The sequence below is a fragment of the Uloborus diversus genome, chromosome 2 (genome assembly GCF_026930045.1).
Source record: "Uloborus diversus isolate 005 chromosome 2, Udiv.v.3.1, whole genome shotgun sequence".
NCBI lineage: Eukaryota > Metazoa > Arthropoda > Arachnida > Araneae > Uloboridae > Uloborus > Uloborus diversus.
Window position 1 is genome coordinate 7084403 of NC_072732.1, and position 19208 is coordinate 7103610.

The window sequence follows — 19208 nt, forward strand, 5'->3', positions numbered from 1 at the left end:
AGTCCTACATGCATACTGTTAGTGACGTGGAATATTATTATTATCGAACATCAAACAATTAATCAGAAGGTTGAATAAATAAAAATATTAAGCCATAGGTTTTAAAAACATAAATATATATATTTATCTTTACTAATAATAAAGCTGTAAGTCTCTCTGTCCGGAGGATGTCTGGATGACATCTGTAGGATGTCAGTGACGCGCATAGCACCTAGACCGTTCGGCCGATTTTCATGAAATTGGGCACAAAATTAGTTTGTAGCATGGGGGTGTGCATCTCGAAGCGATTTTTTGAAAGTTTGATGTGGTTATTTTTCTATTCCAATTTTAAGAACCAAACTATCATAAGACGGACGAGTAAATTACGTAATTATCATAACGTGGAACCGTAACATGGACACAAGAAAATTGGCGAGATACGAAATTATCATAACGTGGAACCGTAAGATGGGTACAAGCCAACTGGCGAGAAAATTCACCGTGCATTATTTGTAAATATACATGCGAACCAAAAGACCTTTTGATTTTTCTATTACGGGCAAAGCCGTGCGGGTATCACTAGTTTACAATAAATCACCAAAATATTCAAGCGCCTTTTTAATTCACACGAACTTATTCCGCTATCTTTGTTAAATTACTATTTTTCTTTATTTCTTGCAACCTCTAAATACAGCAAGGCTTCGTTTGTTTTAAGGGGTCACAGTACCTTTCAAACATTCTTTTTTAAATTTAAGTAAATTTTATATTTTACTGAAACCATAACATGCATACTTATTTCTTAATCAATAATTTATTTTCAAAAGTTAAAAATATTGCACACTTTTTTAAAAAAATTGAGGAAGATTTCAATTTTTTAAAATCCCTAAGGCTTTTTCATTTTTGCACTCATTTAAAAAATTTTTTTTGCAAAAAGATCACTATAATCTTTAAAAATCTGCATTCATTTGCTTATGAGTTTATTGGAAAATTTTCTGTGATTAATTATGTAAAAAAATCAAAGTTTTTTTTTTTATTATTTGGTTTTCAAGGGTTTAACATGCTCTAAACATTTGAGTCATTTATAAAATGCTTATCCAGTGCACAGTTTTGTCAACTATGTTATCCCAATTGCAAAAAGTATTACTTTAAAGCTGTATCTTTAAGAGAAAAAATTCCTTAGAGATGATTCTAATGATATGAAAACACAAAAATACCATCATCGAGAAAAAGCAGTTTAAAGTTTCTCTTTTGCATAAGAAAACATAGCGAGCATGGCCTAAAAGCACTCATAACTTTTTAAATGTTTGAACTAAAGCAATGAAACTTTTCCCCTGTGTTCAGAATAGTTTTTAGTTTTGAAATAAGCGATAAAAATTTTTTTTTTTTTGATCGTTTCATCATTTTTGAGGTACTTTAACCCCTTAACACGATGGAGGGTTTTCCAATCGCAAAAATGTTTAAAATCAGATGCGGAGCTAAGATATTGAAAGTTTGAAGCAAAAATTAAAATGAGTCAAAAAATACAAAATTTATCTTTTTATACAGGTCCTAAGTCCTCAAATTTATATTTTGTGAAATAATTATATGTTAGTTCTACTAATGAAAATGAGTCCCAAAGTATAGATGAAACTAATTTATTTGTTGTGAATTTTACGCGTTATGAAAGAAGAAAATGAATGTGAAAAGATGTGAAATGAGGAACATTGAGAGCTTCAAGTCAGCTGAATTAAGAATGATTTGGGTTCACAATTGCTTTTACACTTCCAAATACAGAGGGAAACGTGAAAATATTACATTCAAAAGAATTAAGATGGATAGGGAGACAATTTTTTCAAGGGCAAGTACTATACATTCTGAAATATTTGAAAGTTTACAAAATTATGTTATTTCTATGGAATGATATTTTTTTTCTTTGTTGAGTTGCAAAAGAAATTTTAAAATGATAGTTGGTGTCCCAAACTATTATCTGTTGCTGCGTACGTGAAAGAAAGATCAAAATGTTATGTGTCTCAAGTGGGGCAGGGGGTCCATAACTTGGAACAAAGAACGTTTTTTAGTTTTATTTTTAAAGGGACACATCTACACATCTATAACTTGTCCCGGGGTGAAGTACTAAGGTACATCCTAAAAAGAGAATACTTCATTCAAATGGAAAACATAGAAGCTCCGGCTTTTAATTTACAGGACTGACGTAACTGTAGGAGAACGAAAAGCCGGGAGATGGCGCTAATGATTGCATATTGAAGAGCGTTTCCTTGCGCACGCGCAGTGCAATCGACGCCATTCTAAAGTAGGTAGTTCTCGTAGAAAGGTGCACTAAAACGTAGCTCTTAAATTCATGTTGTCGAAGTGAAAACGGAGCAAAGAATTAACATCAAATTTTGCTTTAATTTTGCTTAATTTGCAGGTCAGCGTCCCGTAAACTTGTTTTAACATTTCGTAGGTTTCCGCAGCTGTCGTGCCCAATTTGAAGCATTTGATGTAAATTCTTTGCTCCATTTCAACTTCGACAACAGGAATTTTAGAGCTACATTTTAATGCGCCATTCCACGATAACCACTTGCTTCAGAAAGACGCCGATTGCACTGCGCATGTGCTTGAAAACGCTCTTCAATATGCAACCATTAGCGCCATCTTCCGGCTTTTTGTTCGCCTACAGTTACGTTAGTCCTGGAAATTGATATCCGAACCTTGTATGATTAATGTGCTACTAAAGGTAAAAACTCAAAACTGTCACAATATGGGTAACGGACTGTATATCTCCCTCTGGCTCTTTGGCGTGGATGCAACTTTTTGGTTTCTTCTCAATTGCCTTTTTCTATACTGCATCCACTCCAAATCTTAAAAAATTTTGAACACAAACCCTTGTTATTTAGCACAATTTATAGCAAATTCTTGTTTAACACTTTTCAGAGTAACGAATAACCTTTGTGCTGAAGATTCAAAAAATCAGTAATCCAACGTCATTAAGCCCAAAAATTGCAAAAAATTTTTAAAATTTATTACTTAACGGTTTTTTCCTGATGGAATTATATAATAAATTTTGCCTCCAATTGTCATTTTATCTTTTTTGTTTCGTTTAATTTCGATTTTTTGATATTTATACTATCTCCTGTTCCACCGTGTTGCTTTTCTCGGACGACTTTTCATCCAGAAGCTCACACCTCTTTGCATTGAAAAAGGTGTTCCTTGTAACACCGAAACACGTGTCTGCAATTTTTTTGCAATTTTTGTGCTTAATGACGTTGAATTACTGATTTTTTGACTTTTCAGAGTATTCATTCAGTTCGGCAGACTATTTCCATATTTTCGTTAACGCATATAATAACAAGTTTTGAAACTTGGTCCATGTCCCATTTTCAGAACTATTTTTGGCACACTTTTAAGAATATTCTTTAAAGATTCGTATTTTTTCAGAGCCCTTGATTTCTGCAGTACTGTTTACATCCAACCAACCGTGCAACAGAACACGATATCATTTATTTACCTGTTTTTTAGAAGGAGACTTAAAACCTTAACATCAATGCAATAGAGTAAAACTTTTGGTTTAACGTATTATTTATGAAAATGGAGAGGTCATTCAGCATTATTTAAAGGAATTTTCCAGAAATAGGAGGATACTAGTTGCGTCGCCCGGCATGCACGGTCCACCTCGAAAATAAAATTTATGTCAAGGGACGCGTGTTCAACAATAAGGCTTGAAAAAAAAAATGAAATTTTGCGGCAGATTGCGGAAAAATAAGCAAAAAGGAAACATTTTAACTCCCCCGATTACAGGAAAAGCCTCAAAACAAAAGCCAGAATTTTACTTGTTCATACTCAAGAAAAAATGGCAACAGATCTTTCATTTCGGTGATTTTCTTCACGCTCATGTTCACTCTACAAATTTTAATAAAAGCATTATTACGGAAAGTGGAGATGAAGCACTGAATAATCATTTGAATGGAGGAAATCCTTCGAAAAATAGGGATTTTATGTCAAAATTTGAATGTCATAACTAATAGTTTTTAATTGATATCTCCGCTAATTATTATCGGAGGTTTATGTTAAATAGCCAAACATAAAGACGGGAAAATGACGAAGCTATCGACACCTCATTCGATGGTCAGTTCACTAGGTTCGGGAAAAGCAACTCGGACATAGATACATACATAGATACCCTCAGTTTTTCATTATATAAGATTATCCCATGTGAGGTTCGTACAGTGTCATTACAAAAAAGTTCTAGTCAATGCACTTGCACGCTCGAAAATTCTAACTCACCTCGTCTTGTAAATATCTGTATCTCACAAATACTAGACAATTTTCTGACTTCAATATCTACGCTGTCTATCAGTGCGTCCACATTTGATGCACAATCCACCGTCACCCATTGATCCATATCTGAAAATGAGAGGATAGTTGGCTAGGAAACAAGTAATAAATATTTCATTTAAAAATGATTTATTTTCCAAAACGTTAAAAAGGAATTTCAGTTTTTGTCTAGATATAATACAGTCAAATTATGAAAAATGAAACCACACTCAAACATTCAAAACGAAAAAAAGAAGGGACTTGGGCCGAACATGAATGGTTACGACAAAGGCCCTGGTAGACAGCAATACATCGAATCACTTACCATCAAGAAGTCCAAACGGGGCAAATCCTATTTTATTTAAGGGTAAAGTTCGACCTTTTTGATCAAAAGGTAACAAATCCGTTCTTTGTAAGTTTTGTTTTCAACAAAAGGGGACATATCCTAAAGAATCTGCTGTACGAAGACTTTTAAATTCAAAAGAACACATGTCCAAAAACCTTAAATTTTAATCCACCACTTTTTAGTTCATGTAATTCGATTAGAGAATATGAGAAGGTGAAATATTAGGGTTTTGGGGAAATTGGAATCCTCAACATTCAGGTTTTTGTTCAAAAGGCCACATATCCAAGATTAAAATGGCGATATCTCTTTGTTTTTCCTATTCAAACATTTCTTACTCCACACATAATTTGCTGTGCTTTTGTGCTCAATTCTAGACCCAGAAAAAATGCCCAAACTGCTTTGCTTTTTACCCGGATTCGTTTTTTTTTTCCAACTGCTGAAAATTCAGAGAAAAGGGATTTGTTCTCTTTTGATAAATTAGTCCTCATAAGTTTCTTTTATACCACCTACAGATAAACATTTGATAACAGCTAGGCCGAACGCGAGACCATGTCAGCCTAGTCGGAAACTAGGGGCCGGGGCCTGGGGGGGGGGGCGACACTGGCGCAAAAAAAGGAAAAAAGGAATAAAAAGAAAGACAAAAAAAAAAGGGAGAAAGAAAAAAGGGAGGTGGGGAATCTCCGAATAAGAGAGAACGTAAAGATTAAGTAAAATTTACTCTTTTGGTATTTTTTGTTGTGGCACTTAAAATAGTGCCACAACAGTTAGTTAATTGTTTTGTTGTAAGAAGTTTTGATTTTTTTTGTCTCCCCTTTCCCTTCGTTTCTCCCTTTTTTACTTTCTTTTCTGCTTTTTTTTTTTCTGCTCCCGCCCCCCCCCCTTTTTCTTTCCTTTTTCTTTTCCTCTTTTTTTGGAGAGCGGCAGGGGCCCGGCGACATTTCTGACAAGGGGCCCGCCTTGTCTCTCTGCGGCCTTGATAACAGCAAAAAAAGTTGTTTACACTCCACGAATTCATATGCAATATATACTCAAAGCTAAGGCCATGACTACATGAAAACAGTTTAAGTATGAAATTTATCAAACCAGCACACGAGCGGCGGCCATTTTCTGGTTTAAACCCAAATTCGTTACACAAGTCCAGTCTAACCACGGATTGTATGTAATTGGCAAACGTCCAGTTAAGACGAGTCTATCTGAACGAGGAGGAAAAGTAAAAATGTGATGAGCGTGTTCCGCTCATTTGAACGAGTCTTTGCTTAACTTAGAGTTTAACATACATCAACAAAAGCTGACACCCCCGAAAACTAATAGATACGTCCATTTCCGCCTGCAAAACGGAAGCTTGCCTTTCCATACAATCCGGGATCAGACAGTAACTGCTTTTTGCGTTTTCACTCTGGTTCAAGGGCGCCCATATGCAAAATTTTAAGGGGTGGGGGCTCAAAAATTTTCCCCTTGGTTTAGCAGAATATTTTCCCCATGGAAACCGATTAGAGATTAAAATTTGACATGTTTAATAACTCATTCATTAATGGCTGGAAAAGAAATTTTTATACATTTTTGCAAAGAAAAAAGCACAAAAAACAAGGAAGTTCTCATTTCTAGGGGGGGGGGGGCTCAAGCCCCCCCTCCCTTTGCCCCACTATATGGGCGCCCTTGCTCTGGTTTTCGTTTTGTACATGATTCTATTATGTGCTTTATAAATGTGGTACGCTTACCTGTTTCAATGTCAATATCACACCGTGCTCTGTCAATAGTGCTATAGCCTGATGTTAATCTAATTCCAATGTTTATAGAGCCTCAAAATAGAAAATCATATTTGTTATTGATCAAAAACTATGACAGAAAATAATTTTAAAAACTAGTTCATATTTATGTAAACATATTTATAAAAGTAATGATCATGCATGATAAATCAGTACAAGGCCCCACTAAATAGGCTTACAGGCCTTGACAATTTTCAATTTTTCTGTGTTAAACCATGCAGCTCGTGCAGCCCCCGAAAAAACCCTTCCAGAAGGTATTTTTGATCGAAAACAATCCTCCAGAAGGTATTTTTTTTTATCGAAGACCCCTCCAGAAGGTATTTTTGATAAAAAAAAAAAAAAAACCCTCCAGAAAGTATTTCTGCCTGCGCTAGCGATTGTAGCCAACATTGATGTATATTAAAGCTTTTTTAATCCCATGTTTTGTTTTTGCTTTTCGTTTTCTACTTCCGTTCACTTAACTTCTTAGACGCACTTTGTATACTTAAAAGAAAATCGGAAAAAAATGTTGCAAAAAACAAACCTTTCGGCACAAACAGTCTCATCGGGGCAATCATCACTGGCACAACCAGAGCAACGAATAGGGATTTCGTCACTCTTGCAAAGGAATGGCATGTTGCAGGGTTGCCGTCAGTCAAGTAAAAGTCGTCAGGGGAGGTCCTATAAACAGCTTCCATGCTACCATATACAGGAATTCCTGAAACAAAAATAATTATTATCGCTAATATTGTTGATCGATAAGAATATACCAGTGTTCATACACTTGTGGTAAAAAAAAAATCTCTCAGATTTCCTGGATTTCCAGGTTGTTTTTTTAGAAAATTCCAGGTTACTAGCTTCATTCAAAATTAAGTTTAAATAAAAATATTTTCAAAATAGTCAAAATTATTCAAAGAAGTAATGTGTAAGAACTGAAACTTTTCGCCTTAGATTTAAAAAGAAAGAAAAGAAATGTTGGAATTGTTTTCTTTTTTCTCTCAAAGTGGAAGTTTTTTTTTCAACATTTTATATTCAAAATTATTTTTAAACAAACTACTTGTTCAAAACAAAGTACTTTCGACTTATTTTAGCGTTTCCTCGATGTCAAGCGTTTTCCTGTAATCGTGCGGCAATCTTTTAGAATTTACTTTTGGTTAACAATTCTTCTCTTTATTTTCTTACTAGTGGCACCCGCACGGCTTTGCCCGTAATAGAAAAACTAAAAGGTCTTTTGGTTCGCCTGTATATTTACAAATAATGTATGATGAATTTTTCGCCAATTGGCTTGCCCATGTTACGGTTCCACGTTGTGATAACTTTGTAATTTACTCGCCCATCTTACGATAATTTTGTTCGGGAAAATGTTCTTAAATTTGGAATAAAAAAAGAACAAAATCGAATTTTCGAAAAGTCGCTTCGAGGTGCACACCCCCATGCTACAAACTAATTCTGTGCCAAATTTCATGAAAATTGGCCATACGGTCTAGTCGCTTTGCGCGCACAGAGATCCTGACAGAGAGGCTTTCAGCTTTATTATTAGTAAAGATTAGCATATAACACAAAACATATTAAGCAAAATACAAAGCTATTTTTCAGTGTAAATATGATTAAATAGTAGCTTCGATCGGCATAACATATAATGCATAATAACAAAAATTAACATCCGTCGATCATAAGCCGATGCCAAAAATCAACAGTTTTTCTTTCTTTCGCATATTAAAGGATGCTTACATTAAAATTAAAAATTCTTTTCCAGAAAATAAAATTTTTAAAAATTCATAATTTTTGCACATTTACTTTCAATGGGTTATTTTCATTGAGAATAACCTCCGATTCAGTTTTTGTAAATATACGTCTACTTCCATCTTGCAAACGACCAAATATGGCGACTAAGAGAAAAATTTAAGATAATAGTAGACTTTTGAATTTATAGCATTCAAGTAGTTATAAATAAGTAACAATCCTTAAAAAACTACAATTAAGAGAAAATAGTCCGTTTTTCGCACGTAAGCGTCTAAATAAACAAGAATAAAAAAATATTTTGAAGATAAAACTTGGCATTTTTCCAGAAAATAATTACAAATTATCCGAAAAACAGGGGACATTTCGCGTTGTTTTCAATAGTTTGCATTGCAAAAAGCATCCAATGCCGTGTTCGGAAACTTAGGCACTTAAATAGTCTTGTGTACGCATCCCCATCTTGGGAATGGCCAAATAAAGCGGCTACGCCAAAAATTAAGAAATAATTTTTTGAATTTGTATCATGAAACTACATTTCAGTTAAAACGTTTTTAGCACATTTGCGTCCAAGGAAATGAGGATAAGATTAAGTTTTAAGAACAAATTTTTTCATTTCTCTAGAAAATTACATATTTAAAAAAAAGGCAAAATTAAAGAAACAACAGCTCAGAGCGAACGACGTATGGAAAAAATGAAAAATAAAAGGTAAAGGAAAATAAGATTTTTTAATACTAAGCACTTTTTATAATGCACTCAAACGGACAAATAACTTTCCTGGATCAGATAAGACAATTTAAGTTTTCCTGTAGTTTTCATTTATTTCAAGAAAGTGACACCACACACGAATAAAAATGCGTCTTAAGTCATGAAGAGAATTAATTTCCTTAACTTGTCCTTTCTGGCCCAGAAAAGTTATCTTGTCCTTTTGAGCGAATTGTGAAAAGTACTAAGTATTTTTCAAAAAATTCTGTTATTTAGAATCATTAATCAATTAAAAGGCTTTGCATGATCTACCTCAAAAAAATAAAAGTTACGTCAAGTGACAAGTGTTCAAAAATCAAGCTTGAACAAAAAAAAAAAGTAAAATTTTGAGGCAGATTGCCAAAAACTAACCAAAAAGGAAACATTTTAAATCTTCCGATTACAGGAAAAGCCTTTAAAACAAAATCCAGAATTTTACTTGTTCATATTCGAGAAACAAAAAAAAATGGCAACAGATCTTTTGTCTCAATAATTTTCTTCACGCTACAAATTTTAATAAAAGCATTGTTGTGGAAAGTTAAGATGAAGTAGTAAATAATAATTTGAATGGACGAAAGCCTTCGAAAAATAGGGATTTTATGCCGAAATCTAAGTGTTATAACTAATAGTTTTTAATTGATATCTCCGCTAATATTAGTGGAGGATTATGTTAAATATCCAAACATAAGGACGGGAAAATGACAAATCCATCGATACCTGGTTCGATGGTCAGTTCACAGGCGTTCGGGAGAAGTAACTCGGACATAGATACATACATACATTCAAGTTTTAACCATATAAGATGCGCAAAATAAAATTGCTCACTTACCATCCGTGTTGAAAACTTTTATCTCACAGACGGAGAAATCAGAAGGCGTTGGTGATGTATTCATAATGAGTAATCTGTCAATCTCTCCTACATTCCACTCGCACTCTATCTCCACCCATTGGTCAGTTTCTGAAGAAGAAAAATATTCTATTACACATAAGAAAAAATCCTCATATGAATAATAGCCGATCATCGAGTAACCCGCGTGTTTCAACAATGAAACTCGCGCCACGGCATGATCATTTGATAATGTGTTTTGGTCATGTTTAACATGCAGGGAAAGGCTTTATGGGGACAAGGCTGAACTCGATCCGGTCACTTAACTGTTTTACTGGTCAGACTGTGTCATTTCAGGAGAATGAAGACACGAAAAAAGGGTCAACTACTGGAGTTTGTCAGTAGTTGGAGTAGCTGGAGTCTGCCTACTGGAGTTTGGGGTTCATCTACTGGAGCTAGGGTTACAATTTCAAGTATCAAAATATCACCAAACAGGCAGTGGCTTCGTTCAAATGTAGAGCCAAGTGTCACCCGTCATACCATGACTGGCGACTTACTAGTTATTAAATAAAATCAAAAAACCAGACTGCGTGAAAAAGAAAAAATGTAAGCCCAGTCGTTAAATGTTATTAAATACTACTAAATAACTACACCATTGAAATAGTTTTATAATGGATACATTCAAAAGCAGTATAGAAGAATCAACAGTCTGGGCCCATTCAAATTTTACGGGGTTCCTTAATTGGTCAAAAAAGAATGGGCCCCGTATGTTGATCCTTCTTTTCTGCTTTTGAATTTATGATTTGTCTTATGTGTGTATCGAAAAAATACCTTGACGACTATTTCCTTCTATCAGAAGCCTAGTCAGCGAATTTACTTACGAATTCTGACATAGAGCCTAAACATTTTAACATGATTTTAAACTTTTTGTCGATCTCTGCTTGCCCCTAGCTTTGTCTTCGTCTGGAAAATGAAAGACATCTAATCGCTCGCTTGTAATGCAAAGCCATTTGCCACAATTTACTAATACGAAGTCAGAATTTGAACCTACGCATGCAGTCACCAAAACTAAATTACCGAAGCTACCTGGATGCTGAACCTGATATCGACTCTAGCTATCGAAATTAAACGCAATGCGTAAACATTTTACCAGCAGAAGCAAAAAAAAGAATAATTTTAAGTAAAAGAGAATGGGATAAGAGCCAACTTTGAGAAGATTGCGACAAAGTAAGAAGATCAAAACAAAAAAAGCAACAACTAATTTCAAAATTTAAAACAATATCAATGCATAAAAATAATCACGTAAATAATAAAAAGGATGATAATATTCAATATTTCAAAGGTATCCTTACCAGTAACGGTTTTCAATTCACCACATATTTGTCCGCCTAAGGAATTTTCCACTGCAATGCTTATCGAGCCTAGAAGTTGAAAAGATGGTTCGCTGTCATTCAGATGCATCGAAAATTGTTAAAATGTTGTTTTTCAGTTAAAAGTCATGGCTGTGCACCTCAGAGCCAGAGTAACTTAAGTCATCTTTCACTACTTGGCAGGAGAGCGTAAAACGTTTGTCGGGCACAAAAAGGTTCGGACTCTTACTCTTATAACACTGTGGAAAATAAATATACAGGAAATTTTGTTTGTGGAATTACTTTGCTATAGCTTAGAGTGGAATAAGATTCTACCTACAACGCTGAAATAACCCAAAAAGTGCCATTTTGTGGCTGTGAAGTACAGATTTTACGTATTAAGTTTTGAAATATGAGCGAAAAACTACTGAAATAGATGGCAGGTGATGTAAACAGTCAGTAGTGTACCAAGGAGTTGGCAGGAGTGGCTCTCGCCAGGGGAAGCATTCGACTGATGTTAAAAAAAAAAAAAAAAAAAAAAAAAAAAAATCGGATTAAAAAAAATATATCAACATACAAGTGTAAAACAGCTTAAATAAAAGCTCCAAAAAAGGAGCTGGAGGCATCCTCGACACCATTTGACAAGTGTGCATAAATGAGTTCCTAATCTGTTCTCAAACGTGTTTCCCAATCTTAAGTTTGACGAAGATCCCGAGCGGGAAACATTTGAAGCAAGTTTGGAGCACATGTCAGTACACTTTCTATTTAACGGGAGCAAATTTTGAACACATTTTAGTGCACATTTAGGGAACACTTTTTTTTCTGACTTGAAGTGTTCCAAACGTGTTTTCAATGTGTACTGGGAATTTGCAGTGTGGTGGCTGCATTGTCTCACACCATTGTATCTCGAGGTGTCGGGGAGTAGTTTTCAAAGGAGAAATCCATACTTCGAAGGTGAAAATTCTAGTTTTCAAATAAACGATCATTATTTAAATACCATTTAACGTGTTTAAAACATTTTTTCCCCCTGAAGTTTGTAACGGACCCCCTATTAAGGATCGGTGGACCCCCAAGGGGGGGGGGAGACCTGCCCTATGGGAACACCCCTGAAAATGTTAGACACCTGTAAGCGCTTTTGCCTTAATCAAAACCCGTAACCTTAATCTAAAATAACGACGATTCAAATTTTCAAAACTGCTTAGTTTTTTTTTTTATTTTTTTTTACGTAATGCCTGAATGATGGAAAAATTATTATGTCACACCCGTAACTAAATTTTTAAAAATTTTCTACAAATCCCACTACTAATTAGTAATTTGTAACTATAATTAGGTGATAGGTAGGTTGAACGGGAACTTTATTATTCCTTGTTTTTATCAACAATTAAACAGCATTTTTGAGTAAAAAATGAGCACTTGAAGCTGTGTGAACTTCACAACCGTAACCACGGATTGACCCTCATATCAAAAGAACCGATAACGAATTTAGCGAGCTCGAAATTTTTGATCAAATATATCTCTTCAACTTCACTTTTTAACAGGATTTAAGTATGATGTTACCTGAAGATGAACCCCGAAAAAAATATTAATAGACTAGCTGCGCGCCCGGCTTTGCACGGTCTACCTCAAAAATAAAAGTTATGTCACGTGACCCGTGTTCAATAATCATGCTTGAAAAAAAAAATCAGTAAAATTTTGCGGCAGATTCCAAAAAAATAACCAAAAAGGAAACATTTTCAATGCCCCGATTACAGAAAAAGCCTCAAAGCAAAATCCAGAATTTTATTTTTTCATATTCGAGAAAAAAAATGGCAACAGAGCTTTCTTCTCAATGACTTTCTTCACGCTACAAATTTTAATACAAGCATTGTTGCGGAAAGTGGGGATGAAGAACTGAATAATAAGTTGAATGGAAGAAAGCCTTCGAAAAAGATAGGGATCTGATGACGAAATCTAAGTATCATAATTAAGGTTTTAATTGATACCTCCGCTAATTATTATCGGAGGATTGTGTTATGTTAAACAATCGAACATAAAGACGGGAAAATTATGAATCCAGCGATACCTGGTTCAATGGTCATTTCACCTACGTTCGGAAGAAGCAACTCGGAGGATATAGATACATACATACGCTCAGTTTTCGATTATGTAAGATGATTTATTTTTATTTTATTTTTTTTTTTTTATTTTATTTATTTTTTTTTTTTTGAGGTCGTATATTTGTTTCTCAAAGGCACTATATACATTTCTTTGAAAAGGGCAGAATAAACAAAAATTGACTTTGTATGTAAGAAAACTAGTCTAAAAACTCATAACTTACCTTTTGGTAGATACAAATGCACCGAGTAGATATCGGTCCTCCTACTAAGCCAAAACTCTATCGTCTGCTTCGTCATATTTGGCAAGTAGTAGCATTTTGATGTTTCATTATCAAACATGAATGATGTGAGTCCGGGAGTCATAAAATATTCATATATCTGGTTGATTCTTGAAAGACTATCTGGGAAAAAAACAGTTCATTTCACTCGTAAGAAATGAGTCGAAAACAGATATAAAAAATATCGTTACAAATTCTGTAAATAATAATTAATTTTATGATTGGTTTGTTGTAATCCGGCTAAATTTGGCGTGTGTTGCTTAATATTCATCCAAAATTATCGTAGTAACTTAATCTGTACATAGTTTCTTATAACGTATACACAAGCCCCCTAATGAAGTATATGGTCCCCTTCCTAAGATTTGTGAATGGAATAAAAAGAAAAAATCGAGGAAGAAATCGAATCGTGTGTGGAATATTGTGGAGACTTCTCTAGGATTATAAATAGCCGGGCGTCGCATCGTGTGAAAGAGAGAGTTATTGTTGCGCAAAGGAGAACTTGTATAAGCTCTGCTACTGTGTTGTCTTTGCGCTGTGTTTTTGCGTATTTTGATATAAATACGTGCGCTACCGTTGAGTTTACGGTGTTGATTGATATTTGCCTAATTGCTATGGTTACTTTAGCAACTACCTTTCTTGTCCATAGCTGTAAATAAATCTCCAGTGTTTTTCTCAAGAACTGTGTCGTCATTTCATGAATTTCATGAAGTGGCCAGACTCGTCAATATACAACAAGAAAATAAGATAGTGCAACTGAATATCAATAACATTTTAATTTTATGAATTCAAGACAGTTCTTCAAATGTCATTTACTATGGCAGTAATTTTCTGTCGGATTGATTTTTTAATCACTTCATTTGTTTATTGTTTCGTTAATGATATCATTTTTGTGATTTGTACAATTCAATGTTAATTTTAGGCTCATTCCATGTCAAGTGATTCAACATTTTTTCCCCTCAAATTTTTGTATTCCTTTGAAATTTTTCTCATCAGTTTTACCCTTTGAGCGAATAGAAAGTCCAAACTTTTAGATTTTTATCTCTTATTTTTTTACTTCCTTTTACAAACGAGATGATGAGTGCATCACGTGACTTTATTTTACTCCAATTTAATGTCATTTCCTCATTATTGGCATTTTTAATGTGATTCAATAGCTAACTCTCTAAATATCACTAACTGGCCAAATTGAAACCAGATTTTTAAAAAAGGAAAAAAAAATCGCCAAATTTGTCGCCAAGTTGGCGACAAAACTTGGCGGTTAAAAGACTGGTGATATATCGCCAAGTGTAAGACAAATAATAACAATACTTGAGTTTACATCGAAATTAACGATGATTTCCCCCCCCCCCCAAAAAAGGGACAAAAGTCCCCCTTAAGAACATCCGAATGCAACCAAAAGGGAAGGTGCACAACTAGGTTCCACTAGGAGTCTACGTACCAAATTTCAACTTTCTAGGACATAACGTTTTTGAGTTATGCATGATACATACACACATACGCACATACATACGTACATATGGACGTCACGAGAACATTCGTTGTAACTAACTCGGGGGTCGTCAAAATGGATATTTCACTCAAAAATCAGCCTTAGTTTCCATTTTTCTCACCCCCGAATGAATGTTGAGTTTTTGTTTTCGACTCGACCACACGCGGATAAGTGCCTAAGAACGCATAGACATGCGAAATATCCATTTTGACGATTCCCGAGTTAATTACAACGAGTTTTCTCGTGACGTCTGTATGTACGTATGTGCGTATGTCTGTCGCATAACTCAAGAACGGTATGTCCTAGAAAGTTGAAATTTTTTAGGTAGACCTCCAGTGGGGTCTCGTTGTGCACCTCCCCTTTTGGTAACATTCGGGTGTTTCTAAAGGGGTCTTTTGACCCTTTTTGGGGGGAAACCAGTGTTAATTACGATGTAAACTCAAGTGGTGTTATCATTTGGCGGACACCTAGCGATATATCGCCAGTCTTTTGGTCGTCAAGTTTTGTCGCCAACTTGGCGAAAAAATTGGTGTGGTTTTTTTTATCTGAGCAATCACGATTGCTTATTATTCTCATTTGACTGTTTTGAATTCTATGATTTTATTTTTTCCTCGCCTCCCTCTGTAGCACCACCGTCGACCGGCCTCAGGATGCTGCTCCTCTAGCAAAAACCGTCTCGAGGTTGCATCCGTATCCCACACACACGAGCATACATACGCACACATACCTACACACACACATTCATGTCTGCGCACAGACAAACTCACACTCCTACACACACACATACACATACTCATGCTTGCGCACAGACACAAACACATATGCCTACATACATACACACGAACGCCTGCACACGCAGCACTGCATACATAACCCGCACACGCATGCATACATACACACACATATACACACACCACATACATGCGCCTAGACAAAAAAAAACACGCGCATTCATACACACACACGCTCGTGATTGCGAAAAACATAATTTGAATTCAAGATGCCAAAAATTCAAATTAATATATCTTTTTTTTTTCATGCCTGATTGTTGAACACGCGTCACTTGACATAATTTTTATTTTCGAGGTGGAACGTGCAAAGTCGGGTGACGTAGCTAGTTAAACAAATAAAGATTGCACCTAATATTAGAAGATATCAATTAATATTTAAAATGTTAACGACAAAAACTTTATCATTTAAAAATAACAAAAATAATTTTTGAATGAGTACCTATCCATTTTTAAAAAGTACTTTTATCATCGTATTCTATGATTTTCAGAGGGAACTTTATTGTCACTGGAATAGACTACATGTGTTACTATATACTTAAAATAGTACCAGAAATGTGGCGCTGAAAGCGGAGTAAATATTTCACCATTTCACCTTGCCCCGCTATTTCACTTTGCCCCACATTCCCCTACATTAGTTGCTGCTTAACATGATCTGCAACATGACTATTTTGATACAACTTTCGTTTTGAAAAATGAAATTTAAAATTTAAATTTCTCAAAAAACGTATAATGATTTTTTTAATTCTAAAAAAATCTTGTGTACTTTATCTTCGTTTGTGCAAAATTTCAAGTTGAACTTGTAGACAGCAAATGGTATTTTTCTATCGCTGTCCGTTTAGATTTTATTGATTTTTCAAATGTATCAGTCATTTCTGGAACACCAGTTATGCGTGAGAAGTGTGTACTGGGTGCACAGTTAACCCTCGTTTATCGTGGTTAATTCGTTCCAGATTTCACCGCGATAACTGAATTTCCGTGAAGTAGGATTCGGTATTTATAAACCGAATATTTTCCTAATTAGAGGGCATAAAACTAACAGGCGACAATTTAAGTAGGTTTTTAACAGAGCCCCCTAGACATGAAACAGCACCCCCATCCAACATTACATTTGTATTACTTAATATATTGCACAAAATATGAGAAAACGAGATATATTAGACGGGATCGACATCACATAAATTATTGAGAAATAAAGTACACACACACATGCAGTTCTTACACACTACTACTAACCTATGAAAATAGTTCAACTTGTTCAATGATGAATTCATTTCCAGTTAGTGACCGTATGTACCCCCTTTCTTCCTCTATTTTCATCAAAGGTATTACGCATACAGCTTAAAAAGCAAGTACGTTGTTAAACACCTTTTTTTTTTTCTTTCACACACACATGTTGAGGTTTCTGCTATTCCACGGAGGAAGCTTATACCTCTATTAATCCACAAATTTTCCAGGATTTTGTTTATCCAGGACAGCACAAATTTAACGCAATAGATGGTAGTGCCATCTATGGACAGTTCGAGAGACAATTTAGAACCAGCCCAAGATCCGAATAACTTCCTAGTCTGGCACCCCCAGAGGTATCGTTTCACTTGGAGGACATTGTGACCACGAGCATATTTAACATTGCCCAGTCACCGTTAATGACGACGGTGGGTCTTCGACCAGTGAGGATCGAACCCGAGACCGTACGGTCCCAAGTCCAATGCCTTACCGATCAGGCTACCACGGCCCTAAACACCATTAGAGATGTATTTATCCCCTAGTAATACGAGGCGTGTTTTTAAAGTAAGTTCCATTTTGAAATAAAAAAAGAATGAGTACAGATAGAGCAAAGAAATTTATTGCACAAAAATCTACCACCCTCACGCTATTTTTCGACATTGCTCCCGTGATTTTCCGAGCATTTGTCATTGAGTGGTACAGGTTTTTGTATATCTATTCGTACAATGTTGCCGCCTGTGTAGTCAACCCTGGGATAACATGTTCTCCGAGTTCATTATTGCTGTTGTGCCACAGACCACCTAAGAAAGACTTCAGATGTCGAAACAAATGAAAAATGCTGCGAGATAGGTGGGGGCAGACCAGAGGATGTTCAAAAAACGTCCCAGCCAAAGCCCTGTAAGAGTCCTCATGGTTGACTACACGGGCGGCAACTTTGTACGAATAGGTATACAAAAACCTGTACCACGCTATGACAAATGCTCGGAAAATCACGGGAGCAATGTCGAAAAATAGCGTAAGGGTGGTAGATTTTTGTGCAATAAATTTCTTTACTCTATCTGTACTCGTTCTTTTTTTATTTCAAAACGGAACTTACTTTAAAAACACGCCTCGTAATACAGTATACTTTGTAGTTAGCGTTTAAGGTTAAATTGAGATTAACTTTCTTCGGCGATTTTAAACCTCCACTCCCTCAACTAGTACAACTACAGTCCCTATGAGGAGCTTACCTTACTTAAGACATAATTTGTAATTCTCTAGTAAGAAAAAGTTTACACGAGAACATAAAAAAAGGCTCATTGCTATAATTGAAAAAAAAAAAAAAAAAACAGAAAAAACCGCGATGTAGTGAAACCGCGAAAGTCGAAGCGTGAAGTAGCGAGGGACGACTGTATTAACAACATACCACAAAAGGGAGCAGCCGCCGACCACCCTTCGGACGTGCAGTTGAGGACGTGTTGACCGACGAGCGTGTGTCCTTCCTTGCACTCGTACGTCACGTTCTCTCCCAACGAATACTCTGTCTTCTGCGGTACGTAAGAACCCACGATCGACACATCCGGGGTACGGCAAACTGCAGCAAAAAAGAAAAAAAAAAAATTAAACGAAAATGTAAAAAAAAAGCACTAAACTTTTTTTATCATCTTGTCTTTCCGAGCTAATGTAAAACTTTGTTCAAGCACAGGGTTATTAATTTTTCTACGACAGTGTTGAAGAAAGGCACTAGTCAACGTTCGATATAACGACCATCTCCGTCTCACAAAAAAAGGTCTTTATAACGAATGGTCGCTATAAGAAGTGGAATTAAAAATAATATACACAGGCATCATGCATGTTCCGTTGCTCCTATAAAATGAGCACTTTTTCAAATATTCCAGTTGAATGCCCAAATTATTTTTATCATAGGTATTTTTAAAAAATAATATGGTTGCAAAACATTATAGCAAAATATTAAACATATTTCAATGTAGAAAATACAGAAAAAAAAATTACATACTTACAAATCCTTTATTTTCGAAGATAAAATCAGAAACGGTTGTTTGCCTTTTTAGCACACGTGGTTTTTGATCAATCACATTGCTTATTGTTCTCACTTGACGGTTTTGATGTTCCTATGATTTTATTCCCCCTCCCCCTCTGCAGCACCACCGTCGACCGGCCCCGCCTGATGCTGCTCCTCCTGCGAATACCGTCTTCAGGTTGCGTCCATATCCTATATACACACGCATACATACACACCTACACACACACAAACCCACACACTCATGCCTGCACACAGACACAAACCCCTACATATACACACACACTCGTG